Source organism: Aotus nancymaae, unplaced genomic scaffold (genome assembly GCF_030222135.1).
Source record: "Aotus nancymaae isolate 86718 unplaced genomic scaffold, 86718_ANA_hifiasm-v0.15.2.pri h1tg000016l, whole genome shotgun sequence".
In the NCBI taxonomy this organism is placed as follows: domain Eukaryota; kingdom Metazoa; phylum Chordata; class Mammalia; order Primates; family Aotidae; genus Aotus; species Aotus nancymaae.
The window spans coordinates 77,837,185-77,848,885 of record NW_026988428.1 but is presented as its reverse complement, the minus strand read 5'-3'; the positions used below and the strand labels follow the sequence as shown (position 1 = coordinate 77,848,885).

The 11,701-nt window shown below is 40.9% G+C and overlaps 1 pseudogene; it reads left to right on the top strand.

Annotated features, from left to right (window-relative positions):
* Positions 1 to 482: 482 nt before the first annotated feature.
* On the top strand, positions 483 to 2,345 carry LOC105713807 (large ribosomal subunit protein eL30-like; annotated as a pseudogene).
* Positions 2,346 to 11,701: the final 9,356 nt, after the last annotated feature.

Sequence of the window (11,701 nt, the reverse complement as noted above, 5' to 3'; positions counted from 1 at the left end):
TACAGTCCTGAGGAAATAAAAGCTACCAACAAACTGAATGAACTTAGATTTTTCTTTAATCAAGCCCCCAGATGAAAATACAGCCCAGCTAACACCTTGATTGCAGCCTTGTGAGACCCTGAGCAGAAGATATACCTATGGCCCAACCTCCTGACCCACAAATGCTGTGAGATTATAAAGGTGTATTTTTATGTTACTTAGTTTGTAGTAATGTGTTAACCAGCAATAAAAATAACTAATGCAGGAAGTAATTAGAGAAGGGAAAGGGCATCATAACCATCTTCCAGCATACATAGGCTACCTAAATAGGTGAAATGGTTCCTATTAGAAGATGTTGAACTAGCAGTTATTGAAAAGGGTAGAACTGGTATTGCAGTTTTACCTAGGTAAGAGGAATCTGTGTCCTGGTCCCCACAAAAGAAATTTTAAAATGAGCAGCTGCCTAAGATGGCCAAGGAATGAGAAAAAAAGGAGTTCCGACAATGCAGAGCTCTTCAGGGCAGAACCAGGATACCAGGTGAGACTCTGGACTTTTTTTTTTTTTTTTTTTTTTTAAGAGATGGGGTTTTGCCATGTTTCCTAGGCTAGTCTTGAACTCCTGAGCTCAAGTGATCCCCCTGCCTCCCAAAGTGCTGGGATTGTAGACATAAACCACCATGCCTGAGACTCTGGACTTTTGAGTTAGTGTTGGAACTAATTAAGACTTTGAGGTGATTAGGGTGGAATGAATGTATTTTGCATGTGAAGACATAAATTTGGGTGGCCAAGGACAGAATGTTATAGTTTGAATATGTCCCCCAAATTTCATATTCAGTGTTGGACACTTAATCCCCAGTGCAACAATGTTGACAGGTGAGAACTTCAAGAAGTGATTAGGTCATGAGGGCTCTGCCTTATAAATGAATTAATGCTGTTATCTTGGGAGTAGTTTGGCTCTTTTAATAGAAGCCTCCTGATTTAAAAAAAAAAAAAAAAAGTTTGACCTCTTTCTCTCTCAATATGCACGTGTGCATATGATCTCTTGTCCTTCCACCTTCCACCATGGAATGATGCAGCAAGAAGGCCGTTGCCAAATGTGTGCCCTCAACCTTAGACTTCGCAGCCTCCAGATCTGTAAGAAATAAATCTGTTCTTTATAAATTACTGCCTCCCAGGTATCCTGTTATAGCAGCACAAAATGGACTAAGACACAGGGATTTCAATTGACTTGTTTTGTTGAAGATGTGAGGGAGTTATTATTTCTCATTTTCTTGCTTTGATTAGTGATTAATTTTCCATTAAATAAAAATTATATAATATCCTTTTCACAGATTTTATGCGGTTAGTGCTTCAGAGAGTCTACTTTCATTCTTTACTGTCTGGTGGAGGACCTTTGGGCACCCCCCGCCAGCCACATGGAAAGTGCCTAACTTCCGGATGAGGAAAGCCCCTCCTCCCTCGCAAGGAGGGTCCCTTATCTCACTCTGTCTGCCGCCTTGGCTCGGCCCGATTCCAGCAGCCTTCCGGCCGGGCAACCAACTGAACCAATCACCATCCGCCCCATCAGCTCTCCAGTAACTTCCGGCCCGACAAGCTCCCTGCCTGGCAGACATCCCCCCCCACCCCCGACAGCCAACCTGACCTATTGCCACCTGCCAAATCAGCTCTCCCACTCCCCCAATCCTTCTGCCCCTATAAAAACTGCCAAACAAAGAAAGCCGGTGCGAGACTGCTGACTCTTGCCCGGTACGAGTCCAGTCCGCCCAGAGACTCTCCAATAAAGCCTGAACTCCTCTTTCATCTGGTCTAATTCGGTCGCGCCTTGGGGTCCAAGTTATGAGGGTCCGGGCAGGTCAGACATTTACAGTTTTTGTTTTCGTGTTGTTTTTGTTTTTGTCTTGAGATAGAGTCTTCCTGTGTCACCCAGGCTGGAGTGCAGTGGCACAATCTCAACTTTTTAGGTGTGAGACACCACACCTAGCCCTGCAGCTGCTCTTGGTTGGGGGCCATCCCACACCTAAGGCAGAAAGCTGGTGGCTCTAAAGAAGATGAAAAAGTCACTGCAGTCAATAAACTCTAGGCTCCAACTCATTATGAAAAGTGGAAAGTATGTGCTGGTACAAGCACACTCTAAAGGTGATCGGACAGGGCAAAGTGAAATTGGTCATCCTCACCAGCAAGTACCCACTTTGAGGGAATCCAAAATAGGGTACTATGCCATGTTGGCCAAAACTGGTGTCCATCACTACAGTGGCAGTAATATTGAATTGGACACCATGTGCAGAAAATTCTGCAGAGTATACACTGATCCAGGTGATTCTGATATCATTAGAAGCATGGCGGAACAGATTGGTGAAAGTAAATGAGGCAAAATTTTTATTTTATAAAACTTACCAGAGCTTGTTTATATAATTAAAGTTTTAAAAGTCCAGAGTCTCATCTGACTCATATGAGTGAGACTCAAGGCACGATTCATTCTGCAGCAAATTCCTTTCCAGCTGTGAGCCTGTGAAATTAACAAGTAACATGCTTCTAAAATACAATGGTGGGACAGGCATAAGATAGACATTCTACTTCCAAAAGGGAGAAATAGCCGTAAAGAAAGGGTAACAGCTACCAGGTAAGTACAAAATCTAACAGGGAAAACAACATTAAGTCTTAAAGCTGGAGAATAATCTTTGCCTCCATGCCCCATATCCTGGGCACACTAGGGGGCATGGGGCTGGGCCTCCAGGGATGTAGGCAGCTCTGCCCCTATGGCTTTGTTGGGCTTAGTTCAACCAGCAATTCTTACAGGTTGAAGTCTCCTGCCTGTGACTTTCTTAGGCTGGGAAAGAAGGAGTTGCATACTGGTGACTCTACAGTTCTGTGACTTTGAGGGCTGTCCCATTCTTGTGCCACAAAGTATTACTCTAGTGGGGGCTGTTTACAATTACTCTGCCCTCTGAGACAAGTAATTGCATGGGCCTCCAGGATTTCTACAACATTCTTTGAAATCTAGGTGAAGGCCACTGTGGCCCCATAGCTCTTGCATTCTGTATTCCTACAGAATTAGCACCCCATGGACACTACCAAAGTTTATGGCTTGTACCTTTTGGAGCAGTGGTTTCAGCCACCTGACCTCACTTGAGGCATGGCTGGGACAGATGAAGAGCACTGCATCAGAGTTCAAGAAACAGAGTCTCAAAGTAGCACAGGGTAATGAATGCTGAGTTCCCTCAGGTGTCTCTTTGGAAACCTTGCACTCAAGATTTTAGCTTCCCTCAAAGATCTCTAAAATGCCTTTGGGGTCATTTTTCCAGTGCCTTGATAAATAGAATCTGGCTTTCTTCTATCCATATTAGTCTCTTAACTAAATGATTGCTTGGCCACACCCTTAGTCTTCTCTCCTAAACATGCTTCTTTATTCTATACATGGACAGGTTGAATTTTCCAAATCTTCCCATGCTGCTTTTCTTTTACTTGTATATTTTGTATAATTTCTCTCAAATCATTTCTCTCTTATTTTCTTTAAAGTGGCCAAAATAAGCCATGAAGTGCCTCAAATACCTTGCTGCTTAGATATTTCTTGTGCCAGATATCCTAGATCAGTGCTCGTAAGTTTTGCTTTCCACAAAGTCCTAGGACAGACATTCCACCAAGATTTTTACAACTACGTGACAAGTGACATGATTTGGCTGTGTTCTCACCCAAATCTCATCTTGTATTATAGTCCCGATAATCCCCATGTGTCATGGGAGGGAGCCAGTGGGAGGTAATTTAATCATGGGGTTGGTTTCCCTCATGATAGTGAGTTCTCATGAGATCTAATGGTTTTATAAGGGGCTTTTCCCCCTCTTCACTCATATTTCCTGTTGGTGCTGCCATGTGAAGAAGGGCATGTTTGCTTCCAGTTCCACCATGATTGTATTAGGTTGGTGCAAAAGTAATTAGGGTTTTTGCCATTAAACGTAATGTTTTCTCTCTCTCTCTCTCTCTCTCTCTCAGGTAGTGTTTTCTGTGGCTTCCCCAGGCATGTGGAACTGTGAGTCAATTAAACCTCTTTCTTTTATAAATTACCCAGTCTTGAGCTATTGTTTATAGCAATATGAAAATGGACTAATAGAGTAAATTGGTACTGCAGAGAGTGGGGTGCTGCTGTAACGATACCTGACGATGTGGAAGCAATATTGGAACTGGGTAACAGGCAAAAGTGGAAACTGTTTAGAGGGCTCAGAGGAAGACAGGAAAATGTGGGAAAGTTTGGAATTTCCTAGAGACTTGTTTAATGACTTTGACCATAGTGATATGGACAATGAAGTCCAGGCTGAGGTGGTCTCAGATGGAGACAAGTAACTTGTTGGAGTAAAGGTGAGTCTTCATATGCTTTAGCAAAAAGACTGGTGGCATTTTGCCTCTGCCCTAGAGATCTGTGGAACTTTGAGCTTGAGAGAGATGATTGGCCAGGCGCAGTGGCTCACGCCTGTAATCCCAACACTTTGGGAGGTCAAGGCGGGCAGATCACAAGGTCAGGAGGTCGAGACCATCCTGGCTAACAGTGAAACCCCATCTCTACAAAAAATTAGCTGGGTGTGGTGGCACATGCCTGTTGTCCTAGCTACTCAGGAGACTGAGGCTGAAGAATCACTTGAACCTGGGAGGCGGAGGTTGCAGTGAGCTAAGATTGTGCCATTGCACTCCAGTCTGGGCAACAGAGCAAGACGCTGTCTTAAAAAAAAAAAAATGAGAGAGAAAGATAATTTAGGTTTTCTGGTGGAAGAAATTTCTAAGTGGGAAAGCATTCAAGAGGACACAGAATGGCCGGGCACAGTAGCTTATGCCTGTAATCCCAAACGCAGGTGAATCACCTGAGGTCAGGAATTCAAGACCAGCCTGACCAACATGGTGAAACCCCATCTCTATTAAAAATACAAAAATTTGCTGGGCATGGTGGCTTGCACCTATAATCCCAGGTACTTGAGAGGCTGAGGCAAGAGAATCCCTTGAACTTCTGGAGGCGGAGGTTGCAGTGAGCTGAGATCACACCATTGTACTTCAGCCTGTGCAACAAGAGCGAAACTCCATCTCAAAAGAAGAGAGGAAGCAGAACATAAAAGTTTGGAATATTTATAACCTAAAGATGAGCTAGAAAAGAAAACCCCATTTTCTGGGGAGAATTTCAAGCCAGCAGCAGAAATTTGTGTAAGTAATGAGAAGCCGAATGTTAATCACCAGGACAATGGGGAAAATGTCTCCAGGGTATGTCAGAGACTTTTGAGGCAGCCCCTCCCATCACAGGCCTGGAGGCATAGAAGGGAAAATCTATGGTTTAATGGGCTGGGCCCAGGACCACACTGCTCTATGTAGCCTCAGGACATGGTTTAGTGATCTCCAGCTGCTTCAGCTCCAGCTGTGGCTTAAAGGGGCCAAGTTACAGCTCAGGTCATTACTTCAGAGGGTGCAAGCCCCAAGCTTTGATGGCTTACATGTGGTTGGTGTTGGGCCTGAGGGTTCACAGAAGTCAATAATTGAAGTTTGGGCAGGTGGATCACCTGAGGTCAGGAGCTTGAGGCCAGCCTGGCCGACATGCTGAAACCCTGTCTCTCCTAAAAATACAAATATTAGCCAGGTGTGATGGCAGCAACTGTAATCACAGCTACTTGTGAGGCTGAGGCAAGAGAATCCCTTGAAGCCAGGAAGCAGAGGTTGCATTAAGACAAGATCATGCATTGCACTCCAGCCTGGGTGACAAGAGCTAAACTCCATCTCAAAAAAATAAAAAAAGAGTTTGGAAACCTCTGCCTAGATTTCAGAGGATGTATGGAAATGCTTGGATGTCCAGGCAGACATCTGATGCAGGGGTGGAGCCCTCATGGAAAACCTCTGTTAAGGTAATGCAGAAGGTAAATGTGGGATTGGAGCCCACACACAGAGTCCCCACTGGGCACTGCCTAGTGGAGCTGTGAGAAGAGGACTATCATACTCCAGACCCCAGAGGATGTTGGATGGGCATGATTATGTTTTGAAATGTGAGGACATGAGATTTGGAATGGCCAGGGGCAGAATGATATGGTTTGACTATGTCCCCACCCAAATTTCATCTTGAATTGTGGTTTCCATAATCCCCATGTGTTGTTGGAGGAATCTGATGAGAGGTAATTGAATCATGGGGGATTTTACCCTCATGCTGTTCTTGTGATAGTGAGTTCTGACGAGATCTTATGGATTTATAAAAAGCTTCCCTCTCCCTTCGCTCATACTTCTTGCTGCCACTATGTGAAGAAGGACATATTTGCTTTCCCTTCCACCATGACTGTAAGTTTCCTGAGGCTTTCCCAGCCATGTAGAACTGAGTCAATAAAATCTTTTTCCTGTATAAATTACCCATTCTTGGGCAGTTTTTATAGCAGCATGAGAACAGACTAATACAACAAGAATGGCAGTTACTCCAGATTTGAGTACTTTTTTCCTCAGTTCCATCTAAGATATTGTCAGAATGGCATTTACTATCCATATTTTTACCAATATTCTGATCACAACCATCTAACTAATTCCTAAGATTTAGGATCTTCCATCAGCTCAGCTTTTTCTAAGACCTCACTAGAATTGCCTTTAAAACTCCATTCATGGAAATCTAAGCTCTTTCTAGCCTCTACCCATTAGTGTGAAAGTCATTTCAACATTTTTGGGTATTTATTATAACAACTACCCTACTTCTAGTACCAATTTTCTCTTTTAGTCAGTTTGGGATGCAATAACAGGAGGCCTGAGACTAAGGAATTTATAAAGAACAGAGAGTTATTTCTCACAGTTTTGAAGGCTGGGATGTCTAAGGTCAAGGGGTCCTCATCTGTTGAGGGCATTCTGGCTATATCATCCAACGGTGAAAGCCAGAGCACAAGAGAGCACATGCAGGCAGAGAGAGAGAGAGAGAGAGAGAGAGATATCAAGCTCATCCTTTTATCAGAAACTCATTCCCTCAATAACCAACCCACTCCTGATATAATAGCATCACACTTCATGAATGCAGAACTCTCATGACCTAATTACCTATTAAAGTTCCCACATCTCAACACTATTGTATTGGAAATTAAATTTCCAGTACACGAACTTTGGGACACATATTAAAATTATAAAACATTACATTCTTGTATTCCTTATTAAATGGAGAGTCAATTATTGATTGCAAAACATCATCTGCATGCAATAAAGCACACAGGCAATTATAAAGAGAGCCCATTTTATGTTGTTTTATAGCAAAAAACAAAATGAAAATTTTGAATGAATGTAAGAAATACTACCTGGATCTAAATATTGTTTTTAGAAATTGGGGATATCTCAATATGAGAGTGATTAATGAAATTAAGGTATTTTATAATATTTTCAGAGAGAATAACTTAAAATATGCACCACATTGCAGTGTAAACACAATATGTAAATGTCTTCATTTTTTTAACTAAATATATCTTTTATTTTTTATTTTTTATTTTATTTTATATATATATTTTTTTTTTTAAATAGGGTTTCGCCATGTTGGCCAACCTGGTCTTGAACTCCTGACCTCAAGTGATCCTCCCACCTTGGCCTCCCAAAGTGCTGGGATTACAGGTGTGAGCCACCATGCCCAGCCGAAAGTAAATATATCTTAACAATGTTTTTGACAACTCTAAGTGTTACAACACAATGAAGTTAATCAAAATGGAAAGTTATGGGAAAAATAAACTACCTAAGAACTATAATTATCTATAGGAAAGTTGCCTAATTTTGCTATAATTTCACTAGAAACCCTTGATTTTTAACAATATTGCTGAAATGAAGACAAAAATGTTTAATGGAATAAATATACAATATTTTATGACATGTTTCTTTTTATATCTTGCAAACAATGCTGGCTCATCAATATGTGTGGAATACCTACACATCTGCAATGATAAATTGAGTCAACATTGATATTTTGCTACCAGTCATTATGAATTGAAGTCCTTATTGGTGGGCACAGGATTCTACATTCATTACAGTTCTTCTCAACATTTTAAACAGTAATATAGGTATAGTAATAGGTAATATGCTGGTCAAATATGAATTTACAGGATGGAATAAAGTGGATGCATTTGAAGAAAATATATTTCTTGCATATTTTAATGATGGGAAAAAAGATCAAAATTCTACTTAAAATAGAAGAGATTTACAATGACACAGAAAAGAATGCGGTACTTATAGGTTTAACCAAGGAGACAGAAATCACACCACTGCACTCCAGCCTGGGCAACAGAGCAAGACTATGTCTCAAACAAAAACAAAACAAAACAAAGCAAAACAAAAATGGCCAGGCACGGTAGCTCATGCGCCTGTAATCCTAGCACTTTGAGAGGCTGAGGAGGGCAAATCACAAGGCCAAGAAATTGAGACTATCCTGGCCGACATGGTGAAACCTCATCTCTACTAAAAATACAAAAATTAGCTGGGTGTGGTGGTACGTGCCTGTAGTCCCAGCTCCTCGGGAGGCTGGAGCAGGAGAATTGCTTGAACCCAGGAGGTAAAGTTTGCAGTGAGCTGAGATTACATCACTGTACTCCATCCTGGCAACAGAGTGAAACTCCATCTCAAAATAAGCAAGCAAACAAACAACAGTAATAGAGATGAAAATATGTCTTCCATGAGCTCATCAAAAGAGTAAATACAGGGCCGGGCATGGTGGCTCATGCCTGTAATCCCAGCAATTTGGGAGGCTGAGGTGGGTGGATACCCTGAGGTTAGGAGTTTGAGGTCAGCCTGGCCAACATGGTGAAACCCTGTCTTTACTAAAAATACAAAAATTAGCTGGGTGTGGTGGCATGTGCCTGTAATCTCAGCTACTCAGGAGGCTGAAGCAGGAGAATCACTTGAGCTGGGAGGCAGAGTTTGCAGTGAGCTCAGATCCTGCCATTGAACTCCAGCCTGGGTGACAAGAGTGAGACTCCATCTCAAAAAACAAAAAACAAAACAAATAAAAAAAAAGGGTCAATACAGGTAAGCAAAGAATCAGTAAACTTGAAGATAAGTCAATAGAAATTACCCAAACTAAAATAAAAAGAGAAAAAAAGAATGAATGAAAAAACAGAACACAATATTTATGAGATGTGAAATAATAACAAATGGACTAACATTTGCATAATTAGAATTCCAGAAGGAGAAGAAAGAAACAAGAATGAATATTTTGGTAAATAATGGCCCAACATTTTCGAAAATTACTGACAGACACTGAATCATAGATCCAAGATGCTCAGAAAACACCAATCAGGAGAAATACCAAAAACTGGCAACGTAGGCATTACCACATTCAAATAGCTGCAAACCAAAGACAAAAATCTTGAAGCTCACTAGAGGAAAAGACACATTACCTGTAGAGGTACAAGAATTAGAATTAGAACAAATGTTTCATCAGAAACCATGCAAAAAAGGAGAAAATAGGGTAATATCTTTCAAATGCTGAAAGAAAACATCAACTCAGAATTCTATACCCAGCAAAAGTATCCTTTAAAAATGAAGACAAAATCAACATTTTCTCAAATAAACAGACTGAACTTATTGCCAGTAGAATTACTCTGCAAGAAATATTTTAAAACAATTCCTCAGGGAGAGAAATTATGTAGGTCAGAAACTTGGACCCATACAAAGAAATGAAGAGTATCAGAAATGAAATAAACACAAGTAAAATATTTTATTTGCTCTGAAGGATAACTTAGTATATAGGAAAATATTATTCTACCATTGTGTGAGGACAGTTATTTCAGGGGAACACAGTAAGACCAACAAATTCTATGAGGATAAGTATATCACCACACTTTGTTATAAAATGAATTCCTTAGTTGGAAGCAATATTCTTTGGGATATTATGATTTAGGCATTCTATAAATCCATGTATTATGGTAATTTTGGCAGAAACATTGCAGGCGGGGAATGCAAGCACACTTCCAAAGTAATCGTTTATTCCAATGAGAACAAAGTTTAGCCTTTGAATGAGGTGATCTAATGTAATCAACCTACTACCAGAATTGGATTATCCTCCCTGGAATGGTGCTAAATCGGGGGCTTATTATCGATGTCTGCTCTTGGTAGCTTGGGAATATTGCTGTGGTTTTGGTCAGTGGAAATCCATGTTTCTAAGTCCATGAATATCCTCATTCCTGCCCAATATGACTACTTTGTGCAAAAGCCCACTGGGCAAAGACAGGAATGCCTGGGGAAAGATACTGTCTGACATCTATAAACCTTATTATCTTATCATCTTTTCTACCTTATTATAAAGATCCTCTATTGCTAAGGTTGCTTTTTGGTGACATTCACAAGGGACAGATACCTCCTACTCTGTGCTCATTTGGAGAAGTCTGTCTAATCATGTACCTCTATCCCAGACTATCATGACACCAATATTCCAACTCTGTTTTTTTCATATCCAAGACAATCCAGCCAAATGTCAGCAAATAACCATGAATCAATATATATTCATACTTCTTGCCAACTCTTTACTGCGGGTACAGTGGACAACTAAATGTACCACTTGATATTCTGCCTCTGAGAGGATTTTCTTTCACCAGTATTCTTCAGATCCACTCCAGGTTAGACTGTAGTACTGCATCCATCCCAATTTCAGGAGATGCTAATATATAATGTGGAACCAAGCCCATTTTTTTTTCTTCCTTAGCCATGGTAACTCCTATGGTGTGAGTTGAAAGAGGAGGCAATGTAGCAGGAGTGAGGGCTAGAGTAATACAACTTACCTCTTCCTATAGGAGTTTCTTCAGACTGGTCTAGATTAATGACAGAGTGCTACTGGACACACTTAATTTTATGGTTTGGTAAGTCATATAACATTTAATTCATAATGACCAGCTTAGGTCACAGAGTAACTTGGTGGCCCATGGTCAAGTTATCAGTGTGTACTGAGCAGAAGCTATTTATCAAAGGGACAATAGTAATCTGCAGACAATGGCATAGCTTTCCCACAGAATCTCATAGGAGCATACCGAAAGTTCCATACAGTGTCCATATCTACCAAAGATAGTGCAAGCATAATTACATCTGCTGGGTTAATATGACCCAAGTGGCAGAAGAGATTGAAGAGCAACCTGATCTCACACTGAGATTCCTCTTTCTCTGGGATCCAACCAAATCAGCAGTCATTTGAGTTACTCAGTAAATGGGTCAGAGTACTATATGACGCTATAATATATGTTATCTCTGAAATCCACAGAGGCCTATTAGGCATTATGTCTTTTTCTTACTGAGAGGAGGAATCAGATGGAACTACCCGTGCTTCACTTTGGAAGGTTTACTAGTCAGGGTTCTCTAAGAGAGACAGAATTAATAGGAGACATGTATATATCCTATTAACATATATATATGAAAGTTTATTAAGTATTAACTTACATGATTGCAAGGTCCCACAAAAGGCTGTCTGCAAGATGAAGAATAAGGAGAGCCAGTCCGAGTCCCAAAACTGAAGAACTTGGAGTCCGATGTTTAAGAGCAGGAAGCATCCAGCAAGAGAGACAGATGTAGGCTGGGAGACTAGGCCAATCTCTCCTTCTTAAGTTTTTCTGCCTGCTTTATATTTGCTGGCAGCTGATTAGATTGTGCTCACCAGATTAAGTGTGGAATCTGCCTTCCCCAGCCCACTGATTCAAATTTTAATCTCTTTTTGCAACACCCTCACAGACACAACTAGGATCAATACTTTATATCCTTCAATCCAATCAAGTGG